The 16,208-nt window shown below is 42.7% G+C and overlaps 1 long non-coding RNA gene across 1 annotated transcript; it reads left to right on the top strand.

The window, feature by feature from the left end:
- Positions 1-8,861: 8,861 nt before the first annotated feature.
- LOC133767622 (uncharacterized) lies at positions 8,862-15,234 on the top strand. The gene is made up of 3 exons (XR_009866901.1): positions 8,862-8,948; positions 9,928-9,972; positions 15,061-15,234. It is a non-coding gene; the product is annotated as an uncharacterized LOC133767622 (long non-coding RNA).
- Positions 15,235-16,208: the final 974 nt, after the last annotated feature.

Below are 16,208 nucleotides of genomic sequence, written 5' to 3'. Positions count from 1 at the left end.
TTAAAGATGAGGAATAATTCTATAACTCAGTTCAATGTGCTGCTTTACCAAGAGGAAGCCTACCATTCAGGTGGATGGAGAACCATGCAAGACGGTGATCAGTATAAGACTAGGTTCCACAGTCAACTACCTATTCTCTTTTAGCTCCTACCACAGGGGCTGGCACACAATGAGAACTCCATGAACACTAGTTAACTGTATAAAGGAAAGAATATAAGTTATTGCCATTTTTATAAAACATATCAAGAAGAATAGAAAGGTACAGTTTGCAAGTTTAGAACTTACTCATGAGCCAATATCCCAAGCTACAAAAAAACCTAAGGCTTTAGTGTTATATAGCTTTAGATGTGTCAAGATTACCCTTTGTTTACTTTTTAAAAATAAATGTGTTTGCATGGTAGAAAAATTTTAAAAATAAAATATTCACTGTGGCTTCACACTGATAATTCTGGAATGCATGAGAGTTTTCATCTTCTAACTATGGTTCATATAATCAGGAAGTGTATTTTTGAGGGACTGTATCTGCAATCTTATTTTGAAACTTTTCACAAAAAAAATTTAAAATTTTTGTAACTACCTCAGAAATCATGCTTTTGTCAAATGAAATAATAATGTTTTCTGCTAATTTTTGCAAATTTTCAAAAGGAAAATATGTTCTGTATGAGAAAAAAAAATTAACATAATGGTTAATTTAAATTCAAGTGAAATGTCACTCTGACCTTTTAGTAGTTTGAAATATTTCATAAAAATAAAAAATAAAATTTAGCAATGAAAAGATTAAATGGTGGCTCAAAATTCATTAATTTGCTGTATTCTTATTGTAATTTTCTCCTGTAATTTCTCCTTGGTAATAATAACATAAGATGTTTCAAGGTCTATATCAAGGCCAATATTAAATAATGCAGAATGAGCATTTAAAAGGAGTCAGAAGAGTACTTGGATGGGTAACAATCTCAGCTTTGTTTTAGGAGTCCAAATCAAATAAACGCTTTTTAAAAAATCAATAAGGGGACCAGCAGTGTGGTGTATTGGGTAAAGCTACTGCCTGCAGTGCCAGCAACCCATATGGGCCAGCACTGCAGAAGATGGCCCAAGTCCTTGGGCTCCTGCACCCATGTGGGAGACCCAGAAGAAGCTCCTGGCTCCTGGCTCCTGGCTCCTGGCTTCAGATAAGCACGGCTCTGGCCACTGCGGCCAACTGAGGATTGAACCAGTGGATGGAAGACCTCCCCCTGCCTTCTCTCTGTGTAACTCTGACTTTCAAATAAATAAATAAATATTAAAAAAAAAAGGTAGTATTTTCCAGGTCTTATAAACATTATGTGCCATCAAAATAGTGACATCTGCTACGTTGAGAAACATACATTATCTAATCTACACTTTTTAAAAAAAATATTTATTTGGGGCCGGCACTGTGGCACAGTAGATTAATCTTCTACCTGTGGTACCAGCATCCCATATAGGCACCGGTTCTAGTCCCAGCTGCTTCTCTTCCAATCCAGCTCTCTGCTATGGCCTGGGAAAGCAGCAGAAGATGGCCCAACTCCTTGGGCTTCTGTACCCACATGGGAGACCGGGAGAAGCTTCTGGCTCCTGGCTTTGGATCAGCGCAGCTCCGGCCGTTGCAGCTATTTAGGGAGTGAACCAACAGAAGGAAGACCTTTCTCTTTGTCTCTCCTTCTCACTGTAAATCTGCCTCTCAAATAAATAAATAAAATATGTTAAAAAAGAGATTTATTTTTTTTATTTTGAAAGTCAAAATGATAGAGAGAGAGAGAGAGACAGATCTTCCATCTGCTGATTCACTCCCCAAATGGCTGCAATGGCAGGGTTGGGCCAAACTGAAGCCAAGAACCAGGATCCAGGTCTCCCACATGGGCCATCTTCTGCTGCTTTCCCAGGCACATTAGCACGGAGCTGGATTGGAAGTGGAGCATCTGGGACTCAAACAGGCACCCATATGGGATGCCAGCATTGCAGGCAGCAGCTTAACCCATTAAACCACAACATAGCCCCTAATCTACAGACTTTTATGCAGAAATATATCTGTATGTCACTAATGTCTCACACAGAAGCATGACTAAAGTATTCACTGGGTCCAATTCCCTCATGAAAAAAGCTTTTATGCCCTTTAGGTTTGGTGATAACTGTGGATTCTAAAACCCAATGATCAAAGATATAAAGAAATTGAGACTCCAATCTGATCAAGTTGTCCCTGAGTGGGGAAACACGCTAAGTGCACCTTACTCTTATTGAAGGCTTAAGCTTTGCTTGGATGTTGCTACAAAGATTTGCTCCTTAATAAAACACCCTATTCCAAAGCCACAATTGACTCTTACATACATTCTAGAGGTCTAAACAAGATTTTCCACATAGAAAATGTTCAACAAAGGATCTGAACCATTTTAGTCTAAAGAAGACATAAAAATAGCTATTTTCTGTTTGCTTGTTTATTCTATCATTTGTTACTCAACAAGTGTTTACTGGTTGCCTTCTGGATTCCAGGCACTGTAGTTGCTGTTGTGGGCACAATGAACAAACTATGAACCCTGTTTCTTGATATGATAGAAAAAACAAATAAGCACGAATCTGTTTACTATGCTCTGTGCCAAGTACCATGACTTGCACTGGCATCCCCCATGGTCCCAGTGATCTGAGAAATTTTCCCAGAGGGAATAATATATTTCTATGCCAAGATCTGAAGGAGCGGTGGAAATAATCTAGGAAATAATGGCAGAGTGGCGAGTAGGAGAGATCAGGTAGAAAAGTTAGTTCAGACAGAGAAGCAAGGTAAGCAAAGGGAACATAATGCTTCCCAGGCACTACAAACTCTCCGTTATTACAGGGTGAGCAGATTTTTATTCTTACTGCTATATCCTACACCCACCCCTTTTGACATAGACAGCATAGTTAAGATAGCTTCTGTGAGCTTATACCATATTTACACACCATTTTTGCCTTGGCTCTCAATTTTCGTGACATACTATTTCCTTATACCTTTTTTCCACTTCATTCCGTTTTCTCACTCTCCTAGTGACCCCCACAGCCTGGCTCTTTCAAAATTTCCAGCTGCCTTCTGACCACGTCATTATCACCTTTACAGGGCCAATGAGAGGGAAGCAGAGAGCCGGTGCCTTTTATACTTGTGCTTAAAGTTCAGCCACCAGCTGCCTACATTTCTGGCCCACAGAATTCCACTGCTCTCCTATTAGGAAGAAAAGGATTACAAGGTTAGCTTCATGATACCACTTCCAGCCTACCATATATAGTAAGAGGAAGCAATTAAACCTGACTTTTTCTGACAGCCTCTCAGTGTGCAGCCCAGCCTCCGCACTGGGACATCTGCCTGGGGGAGGCTGCAACCCTGTAGGTGAGATCAAGGAGTGTATTTTTACAGCTGAGAGCAACAGAGTCTAATATCCCTTTTAGCCTCCCACCACAAACAGCAACCGCAGTGTGGGAATAAGGCATCAAACACTGGCTCGAGTTAGAAAGCCAACGCTGTGGGGACCCCAGGAGTCCAGTTTCCCGGGGTGGTGCAGAGTCCTTGGAGTAAACAGAGTCAGACAGCGTGGGGAAACCCACCTGTGTCCCAGATAGCCCTGATTATAGCTGCAAGGGGGAAAAAGGGAAACACATTTGTTGGAATTCTGCTTTTTCAGGCTTTATCTGTTCCAAGAAGCCTTCCCAGAAGCACACAGTCAGAAAATAGTCAGTGACATGGAATGACAAATTTCTTGGTTATCAGAAAAAAACATGGTGCTCTTTCAAAACTTTTCAAGGAAAGCGCAGGGGTGGGGAAACTTTTTTCTGCTAAGGGCCATTTAAATATTTATAACATACTTCACAGGCCATAAAAATATCAAATTGAAAATTAGTCTGCTGTAGATTTATTGAATTTTGAGTTCCACCTGTTGTTGCCTTGGCAGGGCCTGATCAAATGATTTCCACAAGCCTTGTACAGCCCATGGGCTGGACATTCCCCACCCCTGCAAAATTTGAGATCTCCTCTGGTCCTTTGAGCCTGTAGAAGGGTAATGAAGATTTCATTTATGTGACTGCTTTGAGATTTGGGTTTACAAAGGAGGGCTAACCACAGAGTTTGGAGGGAGTTTGGAGAGGAAAATTTGGCAGTCCGGCAAATGTGAACTACAGAAGGAGGACTGGATCTGGGAGTTGAGACTAGAAGTTTCCAGCTTCAGAAACCGTTACAGCTGGCGAGGAGCTTTGGCCCAAGTCTTTTGGATTCTTGCCTCTCTTAAGAGGAGAGAAGTCTGTTGATCTTGGGAAAGAAACCAGGCGTGAACCTGAGGACAAGAACACATCCGTACCCCCATAGTTCCAGCTGGTGCAGCACAGAACCCTGGCAAGCTAAGAACTAGAAAGAGCTGAGGGGAAAAGGTAGAAGGGGAAGGGAAAAGAAGAGTCCGCAAAATAATGAGTGGGGCTGTAGCAAGAGCCTGGCAGCAGGAAAGCAAATGTTCTGAGAGGCAGGACAGGGCCAAGGGCCCTCAGAGAAGGGAATGCCAACATTCAATGTTAAATCATGTGCGTCCCTCCGATGTGAAATCTGCCTGAAAATCTCAGTGACATCTGATGCACTCCCAGCACCTTTTAGTGATTACTTCCGGGAAATCAAGAGAGGCAGCTCAGCTCCATGTCTGAGTTCAACTGGAGCAAAACACCAGTGGCAGAGTCAGGAGAGAAAAACAAACCCAAAAAGTCCACACTGGAAGCTGGACCTAGGAGCCAGAGATGAGATTATGAGAAACAAACCGTCCTGAAAGTCACACAACCCTGTGGCATGAATGTGATTTTTCTCACTTTTAGAATAGGGTATTCAGAAGATAACGTTATCTATCTCTTGGGGCAGGTGTGATCCACTGTGATTTGAAAGATGAAACAAGAATCTCCAGCCAAAATATCTAACATCTCCATGTGGCTTGTGCCAGAGCCTGAAATCAACACAACCATCATTTCTTAAGGCTGAAGCATGAAAATCTCCCAGTGAAATGCAGACTTGTCCTCACACCCATTATGATGGGCACTATCAAAAACACAGGAAATAGCAAGTGTTGGCAGGGATGTGGAGTGGAACTCACATGCACTGTTAAAAGATGGAGCAACCACAATGGAAAATAGTGTGGCATTTCCTCCGAAAAGTCAAAAAAAAAAAAAAAAAAGGATATTTTATGACTCAGCAATACCATTTCTTTCTGGGTATATATCCAAATAAATTGAAAGCAGGATCTCAGAGAGATACAGTATTCTAACATGCATGTTCACAGCAGCAGTATTCACAATAGCCAAGAGGTAGAAGCAAGCCAATGTCCACCCATGGATGAGCAGATAAATGAACTGTGCCACACACACATACAGTGGAACACTGTGCTGCCTTAAGAACAAAGAAAATTCTAACATACACTATGAGATGCATGAATCTTGAGGATATTATATTAAATAAGCAAGTCACAAAATGCCAAGTCATTTATATATACTGTATGATTTTACTCATCTAAGATATCTGAAATAGCCAAATTAATAAACATGAAAGTCGAATGGTAGTTACAGAGGTTGAGAGGAGGGTAAAATGGGAACCTGTTGTTTAATGTGTATGGACTAAAAAAACACTTGGGATCTATTTCAAGTCACATGGCTATTCTTAACATTACTGTACTTAAAAATGGGTAAGGGGCTGGCCCTGTGGCATAGGGGGGTAAAGGTGCCACCTGCAGTGCCAGCAACACAAATGGGTGCCCATTCGAGTCCTGGCTGCTCCACTTCTTATCCAGCTCTCTGCTATGGCCTGGGAAAGCATAAGATGGCCCAAGTCCTTGGCCCCTGCACCCGCATGGGAGACCTGGAAGAAGCTCCTGGCTCCTGGCTTTGGATCGGGGCAGCTAATTGGGGAGTGAACCTGTGGATGGAAGATTCTTTCTCTTTTTTTTTTTTTCTCTCTCTCTCTTTCCCTCCCTCCCCCCTGCCTCCCCTTTCTCTCTGTGTAACTCTGACTTTCAAATAAAATAATCTTTTTTAAAAATGGGTAAGATATTTTATAATTTTTATCACAATTTTAAAATGTGATGATATCCTGTAAAAAGTGATTGTAAACCGCTTTCATTGCGAGTTCACTGATCAGGTCAGTCTGATTTACTGAAGGACAGATGTGTCCGTCTTGATAAAGAAGAGAGAGTGAAATTCAGGTAAGGCGGTATTAGGAAAGCAGGCCCAGGGCACCGGGAGTCTGGACAAGCGGCAGAATCGCAGGCACAGATGCGGTGGGCCAGTTCACTTGGGAGCAAGGATGCCAGCAGGGACTGAGGAAGCACGCAAAAGAGGGGGTGGCACACAAAGGAAGGAGAAAGCGCACTAAAAATACCTTTTCCCTTTCATATTTTTCCTAAAGCTACTGTCCTTGGGTGACCTCAATAACTCACAGGCAGTGAGAACTTGTCTTTGCAAAGGCTGCCCTGAGAGACACTAAGAATAACACAATTTGAAGGGCACTTCTGGCAAGCATCGCACAGCTGAGTTTCCAGAACCGCAGAGGCAGACTTCAAACTTGCTCCCCGCACTGCAAGTGCACCCCTTGAACTTGGGAGCCCATCTGGTGGTTATTTTTAGGCACCTTCCTCTTTCCACAACTGACAGGGAATTGCAGAGCGTGGAAGGAGAAGCAGGTCTCAGAGTCAAAGCAAAGGCTGCATTTCCCCAAACCGTTATGGGCAGGGAGAAGCTCTGGGTTGCTCTGTCTGAGAGACGTCCTTGGCCTTGGTCAGGAAAAGGGGCAGGAACTCGAGGCTGGGGAATCCTGGGAACACATCAATTCCAAATGACTTAGCTTGGGCACCCTGGCCCCAGCTGATGAGGCGCTGCTGTTACCCCGATGCTGCACTGATGGGGGATTCCTCACTGATGGCTTCCAAAGCCCTACCGAGACCTGTTTGTCCTCACCCCAAAGGGCAGGATTCCAAGCCTTGAACCACTTGTCCTGTGATGTGCTGCAAGCCTTGCCCAACGTGAAGCACAAGTGCCCTCAGAGGGCATCTGGCAGAGAAGGTCAAAGTGGACAAAAAAGAAGTAGAAATCAAGGACCCTTGTCCACAATGTTAGAGACCAGAAGTATTCCAGATTTACGAGTTTTTTTGGATTTTGGAAAATTTGTATACACTTTCCAGTGGAGAATCTTGTATTTGGAAATCTGAAACCCAAAATACTCCAAAATCTGCCATTCTTTGAATGTCAACGTTTGCAATCAAAAAGTTTGTTCCAATTTTGAAATACCTCAGTGTTCAGATTTTTGGATTAGAGATTTTCAACCTGTACAAGATGTCCTGAGAGATTTCCTTCAGTGAATACAGGGACCCCTTCATGGAGCACAAACCTCATTCCATTCACTCAGGTGTATAAACAAACATCCATTACTTATTTTCTTTAAATCAATGTAATGCTGACACCCGAGCCCATTCCAAGGGAAGCGAGTTAACCTTTATTCTTCCTTGGAACTCTCCTTGAAGAGGTAGAAAGGCCCTGAGGTCTAACTAAACCCCAAAGTGGCAGACCGGCTCAGGTTGTCAGCTGCAGGTTCACACTGGATACGGCTGAGCTACCTGTTGTCCCAGGTTCTACTGCTTCTTTGCCAAGGCTGGGAAGCTCAGACGGTATAGGGAACAGAAGTAATAGGGCTCAAGCTGGCCAGGGGTGCCCTGCCTCTTCTAGGCTCTTTCCCATCCTGAGACCTTGTCATAGGGTACAAGTTCTGAGGGCAGCCAGCTCTGTGGCTCACTTGGCTAATCCTCCGCCTGCGGCGCTGGCACCCCAGGTTCTAGTTCCGGTTGGGGTGCCGGGTACTAGTCCCAGTTGCTCCTCTTCCAGTCCAGCTCTCTGCTGTGGCCCGGGAGGGCAGTGGAGGATGGCCCAAGTACTTGGGTCCCTGCACCCACATGGGAGACCGGGAGGAAACACCTGGCTCCTGGCTTCGGATTAGCGCGGTGCACTAGCCATAACGGCCATTTGTGGGGTGAACCAACGAAAGGAAGACCTTTCTCTCTGTCTCTCTCTCTCTCACTGTCTCACTCTGCCTGTGAAAAAAAAAAAAAAAAAAAAAAAAGTTCCGAGGGCAGTCTCTCTCTTTCTCTGTGTTAGTACGTGTGTGTATTCTCTTTTCTTTCTCCCTTCTCCACCCCCCTCACCCCACTCACCAGATGTCTCCCCTTCCAATGTTATTACTTCTCAGAAGCCTTGTGCCATTCTGATCTCCTCCAGGACACCTTTCAACCATTTAGAATGTTAGGACAGAACCTTGAATCGCAGCCAAGCTTTTTCTGCTTTCAACTCCTATAATCCCCGTGATAAAGAGTCACAAAGTGTAGCCCACATTAGACGTCAGGATCTCCATTTGAAATAAAGCACAGGGAGGGTAAGTGCCAAGCGTGGCATGTTGGAGGTGAAACCCAGCCAAGGAAGTAGGTGTGTGGAACAGAGGCAAGTGCTCTTTCCACGACGTCACGACACTGCACGTCAAAGGGCACACAGCTTATGCTGGCTTGGGAAAACGCACAGCAAAAGACCAAAGCCTCACTTGTGTTTTATTATCAACTACGGGGAAGCCGAATAAAGCCAGTCAGTGGGCGGCAGGGAGCCCAGACGGACTTGATTAGATCTTCATTCTTGTGGCCACAGCCAGTGCCAACCAGGGAGAGCCCGAATCTGGAGGAAAGGCCAGCTTGACAGTGCAGCCAGCACCGGGGCTTGCCTATTTCCACCGCCCAGTCCAAGCAAACAAGCAGTGACTCAGGGAGGCGGGAGAGAGGAATCTGAACCTGGCATCCGGTGGGGCCAAGGTTTAGGGAGCTCATGCATACACGCTCTGTATCTAGGGATAAACCACTTGCCCCTGTGTCAGAAGTTCTGTTCACTAGGAGACGTCCTCCTCGGGGGGAGAAAAGGTAACTAATGGGTTGATTTCTTAGTTTTTTTCTAAAGTCAGCTTCATATGGGTGGAGGCTGGAAGGCATTAGGGAACAGGGCTGTCAGGAAGGTGGCCTTGCTTTCCCTTGTAATCTAGTTCACATCCCTGTGCCTAATACCTCTGTGCTGCCAAGCTCCATTTCTCAGCATGCAGCCAGTCCTGATCTCTCCAGACATGGCTACAGGCACAAAACTACTGGCCTCCTCGTCCCCATCACACTGCCATTTTGTGGATGTTGTATGGTCAAGAGTGGAATGCTGGTTGGCGGTAAATAGGTACACATAAATAATTCATTCTAAAATATGAATCCTATCAATATTTTTGTATAAAAGAAATATTCCAGTGGAGTATAAACTCTACAAAGAATCTGTGAATTGTCAGCTTTATGTATTGCCATGATTTGACAGAAAATTACCCCATTAAAGAAATGAAGCCAGTTACAGTAATATGATTAGGGATAAGTGTTTGGCTGAATGGTTAAGATGCCAGTTAGGATGCCCACATCCCATATCAATACCCAATTCTGGCTACTGATTTCATCCTGCTAATGCAGACACTGGAAGGCAGCAGGTGATGGCTCAAGTGATTGGGTTCCAACCACCCACGTGGGAGACCTGGATTGAGTTCCAGGCTCCCAGCTTTGACCCAGCCCTGTTTGTAGGCATTTGAGGAGTGAACAAGCAGAAGGTAGCTCTCTCTCTGTCTCTCTTTGCTCATCTCTCTCTCTTTCTCTTTCTCTTTCTTTCTCTCTCTCTCTCTCTCTCTCTCTCTCTCTGTGTGTGTGTGTATAATGTCAGCATTAGACATTCCCCAACTTACAATGATTGGACTTAAAAGATTTTTCTTATATTACAACAGTGCCAAAGTGACATACCTTCAGTAGGAATCACACTTTGAATTTTGATCTTTTTCAAGGCTTGTGATTCTCAGTACAATGCTTTCTTGTTATGTTGCAGAGCAGAAGTGAGACATCACTCCCAGGCAGTCATGTGATCATGACAGTAAGTAACCAACACTCTACAGTATACTGTGTAGCTAATTTACTATGTGTGTTAAGTATACTAAATGCATTTTTGACTTATGATATTTTCAACTCATGATGGGTTTATTGGGACAAAACCCCATCACAAGTCAGTGACCATCAATGATGAAAGGCTACTTTCTCAGAAGGGACTGTAATTCTAGAATAAGTTTAACTTTAATTTATTTGCATGAAGAAAACAAATAAAATATTAATTGCCAAAAAGAATTAGGCAAATGGGATACTATCAGAATACTATCAATTCATTGATAGATAGGAAGTCTATTAAAGTAGTATCCCTTAGATAAAATGTGCATAAATTAGTACAGAAATTTTCAAACCTTAGGTTGTGAGTATGATATAATCAATGTAATAAGTTCTAACCAAAAATTTGTTTCTAATGATATAAAATGGATAGGAGTGAAATTAAATGGACTATACTATAGATAGTAGGGTCATTATGTATATAACACACAGGAGTTTGTATAATACAAAATGTAATTATTGCTATGGATTATCATCTAAATATTTCAAAGCTACAAGTTTTAAAACCATTTTACAGCTCAGACTTCTTATTTGGCAGTGTAATATATAAAACAGACCAAGGCAAAATCTCTCATCAAGGGCACTGTGAAGGAATGGGATTCAGCCCTGCCGTTCCTCCTTTCTAACAGCAAGATTTGGAAACTATCAGTCCAAAAATTAGACCTTACCAGTTTTCTTAGTATAAGTATCACACTGATTCCCAGTATTTTGATTTGAGGGACCAAATAATAGCACTGCTTTTCCTATCTAAATCCTGAATTAACTGAGAGAGACAGCAGAATTAAGCAAATGGGGATTGGGTACTACCAACATATGAATAAAGGCTAGGTTGCTCTGTTATCTTTGGCAGAACTACAGAATTAGACAGACCTATGCCATCATAGCAGCTCTGGAAACCTGGAGGTTCCCAACCCTAACTCCCACTTAGAGGCAGACTCTGCTGACAGACTCATCCCAATAGCAGAGAGGAAGCGAAAGCTGAATTAGACATGCCCAATGGAGAGAAGCCACAAATGCTGAATTAATTGATGTCCCTCTACAAGGAAACATGCAGCAAGAAGAAAGGACTCTCCTCTCCAAAACATTTAGCAAAATGAGTTATACTTTTCCTTCTTGGCACTACTACTTCTTGAGGGCAAGTTCTGTGGTGTAGCCGGTCAAACAGCTGCTTGTGGCACCAGCATCCCATACTGGTGCCAGTTTGAGTCCAGGCTGCTCCACTTCTGATCCAGCTCCCTGTCAATGGCCTGGAAAAGCAGCAGAGAATGGCCCAAGTGCTTGGGTCCCTGCAAGCACATGAGAGACATGGAAGCTCCTGGCTTCCTATTGGCCCAGCTCCAGTCACAGCAGCTATTTGGGAAGTGAACCAGTGGATGGAAGATCTCTCTCTCTCTCTTTCTCTCTCTCTCTCTCTGATTCTGACTTTTAAATAAAACAATCTTTTTTTTAAAAAGAAGAATATAAACTTCTTGGAGGCTGGGACTATATCAGAATAACATTAATGAATAAATGCTGTCAATATAATATTCAGAACACATATACCTCATTTGTGATGTCAAGGTATTTGAAAGTCAATACCAAGTGAAAATGACCAGGCCCATTCTTCAGGGAACTTGGAAGATTGCTCTTTGCCCACACTTGGACAAAGATAAAACTTAGCCTGATGGAGGAAAAGGAGCAGCTAAAAGGTAGCAAATCCATCCCTATAGGAAAGAACAACAAGAGCAAAGCTTCCCTGTTCTGGAAAGTCCCCAAAGAGGTTAATCAGGTTCTTAGAAGAAAGGCCTTTCTCTCGTGTGATTTCATGCAGATTCCTCTCCATGAGTAAACTGTAAATCACTTCTTTAATATTCTGTGAGAAAACACCTATGACCAACCAGCCCTGCCATCTGACATGGCTGTGTCTTCCAGCTCTACAGAGTGGTGGGGCTGTTAGAACCGATGAGTCTACGAGTAGATACTTGAACAACAGGCTCTGTTCCTTCATGCCTGGGTGCTAGGAGGCAGGGGGACTGCAGCCACTAAAGAGTCTCATTGACAACAGCAACAGGCAAGGTCAACAGGAGCACGAAGAGTCCTCAGAGAGTCATGGGAGTGCATATTATGAAAACATGAGGCATCAATTTCAATTTTTTGCAGCAAAATAAACTTATTTTTCAATCCCACTTTTTCATGAACCTTTTGAAGTACATTCACCTACAGGGACACTAAAAACAGCCCCTTGCCAAAAGTATTTTCTACACCAACCCTGTATTATATTCTCCTTTGAGTGAAGGCTATGAAAACTCCAGTTAAGATTTGAATATATTTTGAGAGGAAAAGCCTACTTTACCTTTATATAACACCCTTAATGGTCATCAATAAAGGTTAGTATTGTTTAAACAGACATTACTCTTACCCTGTCTTTAAAAAAGGGTGGGGGGTGGCCCAAGGACTTTAACCATCTTCTACTGCTTTCCCAGGCCATAGCAGAGGGCTGGATTGGAAGTGGAGCAGCCAGGACTCGAAATGGTACCCATATGGGATGCTGGCACTGCAGGAGGCTTTACCTGCTATACCACAGCACTGGCCCCACAATTATTTCTAATATAAAACAACAATACTCAGTAATAAACTCAAAATCAAGAGCAGTAGCTATCTAGAGGAGTAGGGCATAATGGAGAAATAAAAGTTTGGATATTCAGGGGAAATCAATGCTAATTTTATCTTTTTCTTAAACAAGGTGAATACATGGGTTTTCATTTTACTTTTACCTCTTATCTTTGTAGTTACTGAATTATTTTTCAATTCTATTTTCAAAGAAAGCAATAGTTTGAGAAGAGATGGAAAAAGACAAGCATAATCCTTGAATCTGAATCTCATTAGGAAAGTCTAGCTTCTCATGCATTCCTCAGCACTTCAAGTGCCTACAAAGCACTGTGTCAGCTTTGATCATACAAAGCTGAGTGAGAGACAGTCTGTCTTTTCAAAGAGTTTTGAGTCTAGCTGTCTAAAAATCAATGTTGAATAAGGAATATATAGCAATAAATGAACAAATAGGATGAAGTCCAGAACACAAAATTTGTGCAGCCATTTGGGGAATGAACCAGTACATGGAAGATCTGTGTCTCTCCAGTTCTCTCTGTAACTCTGCCTTTCAAATGAAAAAAAAATATCTCTTTAAAAACATCATTCTCTGACAGGTGTAAATATTTTGAAGCAAGATATCCAATTTTTGGTTGCCCCTCTTCCAGGCCAGCTCTCTGCTGTGGCCAGGGAGTGCAGTGGAGGATGGCCCAAGTCCTTGGGCCCTGCACCCCATGGGAGACCAGGAGAAGCACCTGGCTCCTGCCATCGGATCAGCGCGGTGCGCCGGCCGCAGCGCGCCTACCGCGGCAGCCATTGGAGGGTGAACCAACGGCAAAAGGAAGATCTTTCTCTCTGTCTCTCTCTTTCTCACTGTCCACTCTGCCTGTCAAAAAAAAAAAGATATCCAATTTTGTAGGTTTGTCCTACAGTATGGGCACCCTTCTGTGCCATGTCCTTTTTTGACAAGGGATAAGGTAAATTCAGCATTCTAAGAAATAGAACCATAGCTAAGAAATCACACCAAGAATTGCTAACCAGTTCACTGAGAAAACTCATTCTTTTGATTTCTCTTTTAACTTCTTCTATGACCCATTGTTCATTCAGGAGCATGTTGTTCAATCTCCATGTGTTTGCACGTGCTCTGGGGATTCCCGAGTTGCTAATTTCCAATTTCATTCCTTTGTGGTCTGAGAAGCTGCATGGTATGATTCTAATTCTCTTGAATTTACTGAGACTTGCTTTATGGCCTAGTATGTGGTCAATCCTAGAGAAGGTTCCATGTACTGCTGAGAAGAATGTAAAGTCCTTAGATGTAGGGTGAAATGTTCTGTAGATATCTGTTAGATCCATTTGGGCTACAGTGTCATTTAAATCTGCTGTCTCCTTGTTGATCTTCTGTCCTGTTGATCTGTCTATCTCTGAGAGTGGAGTATTGAAGTCCCCCAGTACTATTGTATTGGGGTCTCAGTCTCCCTTTAAGTCCCTTAACAAGTCTTTTAAATAAGCTGGTGCCCTGTAATTGGGTGCATATACATTGATAATCGTTATATCTTCCTGTTGAATGGATCCCTTAATCATTAAATAGTGCCCCTCTTTGTCTCTCCTGACAGTTTTTGTGGTAAAGTTTATGTTGTCCGATATTAAGATGGCTACGCCCGCTCTTTGTTCATTTCTGTTGGCATGGTATATCTTTTTCCAGCCTTTCACTTTCAGCCTGTATGGATCATTGTTGGAAAGATGAGTTTCTTGTAAGCAGCAAAAAGATGGGTTTTGTTCCTTAACCCAATCAGCCAATCGGTGTCTTTTAACTGGACAGTTCAAGCCATTAACATTCAATGTGACTATTGAGAAGGAGTAACTTTGCCCTGCCATTTGCCAAAGATATTTTCTAATATCTGGTTTGAGATTCCTGTGATCTTTTGCTGTGAGGTTTCCTTCCTTTACCTTCTTTCATATTGGTGACCGTGTTTCTGTGTTTCTGTATGTAACACATCTTTAAGCATCTTTTGCAGGGCTGGACGAGTGGCGACAAATTCTTTCAATTTCTGTTTGCTGTGAAAGGTCTTTATTTCACCTTCATTCATAAATGAGAGCTTTGCAGGATATAATATTCTGGGCTGGCAGTTTTTCTCTCTTAGTACCTGGGCTATATCTCGCCATTCTCTCCTAGCTTGTAGGGTTTCTGATGAGAAGTCATCTGTGAGTCTAATTGGAGATCCTCTGAGAGTAATCTGGCGTTTCTCTCTTGCACATTTTAGGATCTTTTCTTTGTGTTTCACTGTGGTGAGTTTGATTACGACGTGTCGTGGTGAGGATCTCTTTTGATCATGTTTATTAGGGGTTCTATGAGCTTCCTGTACTAGGATGTCTCTGTCCTTCTCCAAACCTGGGAAATTTTCTGCTAGTATCTCACTGAAAATGTCTTCTAATCCTTTCTCCCTCTCCATGCCTTCAGGAACTCCCAATGGAAAGAACGGGGCCATCAAAGAAGGAGGTACCTTTCTCTGAAGGGAGGAGAGAACTTCCACTTTGACTATGACCCTATCGGAATAAGATCAAAGTCAGCGAACTCTAAGGCTTCCATAGCCCTGGCAACTCATGACTAGAGCCTAGGGAGATTACTGACGCCATGAACAGGAGTGTCAAATTGTTAAGTCAGCAACAGAAGTCACTGTGTACTTACATCCCATGTGGGAACTGTCCTTAATGTGTTGTCTAATGTGCAGTGATGCTATAACTAGTACTGAAACAGTATTTTTACACTTTGTGTTTCTGTGTGGGTACAAACTGATGAGATCTTTACTAATTATATACTGAATCGATCTTCTGTATATAAAGATAATTGGAAATGGTAAAAAAAAAAACTGGTGTTAAATTGGAAATGGCATAGAAAATTAATTAATTTTTAAAAAAATATTATGTAGGATCTCTGTCTTTAATGTGCTGTACACCCTTATTTAATGCTATAACTAGTACTCCAACAGTATTTTTTTTTTCACTTTGTGTTGCTATATGGGGGCAAACTGTTGAAATCGTTACCTAATATATACTAAACTGATCTTTTGTATATAAAGAGAATTGAAAATGAATCATGATGTGATTGGAAGGGGAGAGGGAGCGGGAAAGGGGAGGGTTGTGGGTGGGAGGGAAGTTTTGGGAGGGGGAAGCCATTGTAACCCATAAGCTGTACTTTGGAAATTTATATTCATTAAATAAAAGTTTAATTAAAAAAAAAAGAAATCACACCAAGAATTGCTAACCAGTTCACTGAGAAAACTCATTCTTTTGAAATCATCTTTTTTTTTTTTTTTTGACAGGCAGAGTGGACAGTGAGAGAGACAGAGAGAAAGGTCTTCCTTTTCCATTGGTTCACACACCCCCCCCCCGCCCGGCAATGGCCGCTGTAGGCGATGCACTGCGCTGATCCGAAGCCAGGAGCCAGGTGCTTCTCCTGGTCTCCCATGCGGGTGCAGGGGCCAAGCACTTGGGCCATCCTCCATTGTACTCCCGGGCCACAGCAGAGAGCTGGACTGGAAGAGGAGCAACCGGGACAGAATCCGGCACCCCAACCGAGACTAGAACCTGGGGTGCTGGTGCCGCAGG

The sequence above is a fragment of the Lepus europaeus genome, chromosome 10 (genome assembly GCF_033115175.1).
Source record: "Lepus europaeus isolate LE1 chromosome 10, mLepTim1.pri, whole genome shotgun sequence".
NCBI lineage: Eukaryota > Metazoa > Chordata > Mammalia > Lagomorpha > Leporidae > Lepus > Lepus europaeus.
Note: the sequence above shows the minus strand (reverse complement) of the source record. Positions and strands in the feature narration are given on the sequence as shown.